We start from the raw sequence: 1,783 nt of genomic DNA on the forward strand, positions 1-1,783 counted from the left end.
GACACATTGATGATTTTTGTACATGGAGGATAATTTTAGAAGATAGTGTTAGAAAATGAGCACTTTCTCAGTAATTCAGAGACATATATTTTGTCAATATTATGGATTGGGGGATGCTGTTAAAAATGGCATATAGTTATTATCCCGATCAGCCAGATATTGGCTGATTTTTCTGGTATATGATGCTAATATGTAACTGTGTATATGTACTGTTTTATATAATACAAAACAGGCATTTTTTTCCTGCTGAAAAAAAGTATCACCTTCTCAAAGAATAATTTATCTGTTTTAGGAACAAGGTTTAGAAACTGCTCCACCCTTATTCACAACTTTCACCTTCTCTAGGATTAATTTATTTGTTTTAGGAACAATGGTATGTGTTCCCAGACTTTAAAGAAAATAATTGCTTCTTTCAAAAGTTTTCTCTCGTATGTGTTCCCATACTTTTAAGAGGCCCACAAGACAGAAAACTAAACTTAAAATTATTTGTTTGTCAACATAACCACGTAGTACAGCTCTGCTTATTTATTAGTCCCTGCCTGGACTATAGCGATCGATAGATCGTTGACCGCCTATTAATCCATTCGTTGACCATGTTTTTTTTTGCGTTATCATGGTTTAACCAATGTTTTAAAATAACAATTTTCGTCTATCAAAATTTTAACCAAAGTTTTTGGCTGGGCAAAAAAGGACCTCTTATTGCAGGCTTCGCTTATCCCAATGTAGATTGAAGTGATCAGAGCATTTACTTTGCCATTTTACCCTAAGTTCGAGCTTTAAATTCGTTATATAAATTTTTGAAGATTGTATACTAAGTTTTATTTTGCAACCTCGTTTTAGATTTAAGTGATCAATGCATTTACTTTGTCGTTTTAACCTAAGTTCGACCTTTAAACTCGTTATTTAAGTGATCAATGCATTTACTTTGTCGTTTTAACCTAAGTTCGACCTTTAAACTCGTTATATAATTTTTTGAACATCATATCCTAGGTTTTATTTTGAGGACAACTGCGCTTCTGCATGCAGGTTTGAGGCCAGGTGTGTTTTTGCATGTAGGCACATTGATAAAGGTGTCCAACTGTGGCTTGCAGCGGATTGTGTATAATATCATGAACTAACCCAACCCTATGAGGTAAATAGTGGATGTCTATGAGTTATAGCTCCAGTCTGTTCAATTCTGATCAGAGATAGAAGTACGTTCCATTGGTGTCAAGGGAATACACTGTCAACACTCTACCTTCGGGTTTGATTCATCGCCTGAACGAATACCTCTAATCTATTTGTCTTTGTTTGCAGCCATGTTCTCCAACTACTACCTTGTTTCCTCCAGCAGAGTCACAGCGATAAGAGGATGGCCCTCCCGCAGAGGTAAGAGTTTTTTCAGAGTTTCGAAATGGGTATTCCTCTGTTTCTCCCAGCCTGAGTAGATGCACAGGCACTAACTTTTGCATGGTTCTTCCAGGTATTCGATTCTCCCTTGTCCGGTGCTTCTAAGTGAATTTGGATGAGATAGGAAATCTAGCCACTGTTCCATATGTATTATGGCTAGGTTGCGGCAGGACTCTTTATATATATGCATGAATAGTTTTCTCCTTTCTAAAGGATTTGGTGTTCCTCCACTGGGGTCGTTTTTAGTGTCTCGACCATAGTTCTTGTTTCTGTACCATTTTTGCCGGTACATTTGGGAGCTTCCATAATTTTCTGTAATATATGTGGTTCTTAATTCTTTTAGTTCCAACGACAGTTTCCATACTTTTTAATGTAATTAGAGTTCGTTCGAACT

At 36.5% G+C, this 1,783-nt stretch overlaps 1 long non-coding RNA gene across 1 annotated transcript; it reads left to right on the forward strand.

Annotated features, from left to right (window-relative positions):
* Positions 1 to 1,001: 1,001 nt before the first annotated feature.
* LOC149140885 (uncharacterized) lies at positions 1,002 to 1,398 on the forward strand. The gene is made up of 2 exons (XR_016264119.1): positions 1,002 to 1,132; positions 1,297 to 1,398. It is a non-coding gene; the product is annotated as an uncharacterized LOC149140885 (long non-coding RNA).
* The last annotated feature ends 385 nt before the right edge of the window (positions 1,399 to 1,783 follow it).

Source organism: Pinus tabuliformis, chromosome X (assembly GCF_031772625.1).
Source record: "Pinus tabuliformis cultivar Carrire ecotype Pingquan chromosome X, CPIR1, whole genome shotgun sequence".
Lineage (NCBI taxonomy): Eukaryota > Viridiplantae > Streptophyta > Pinopsida > Pinales > Pinaceae > Pinus > Pinus tabuliformis.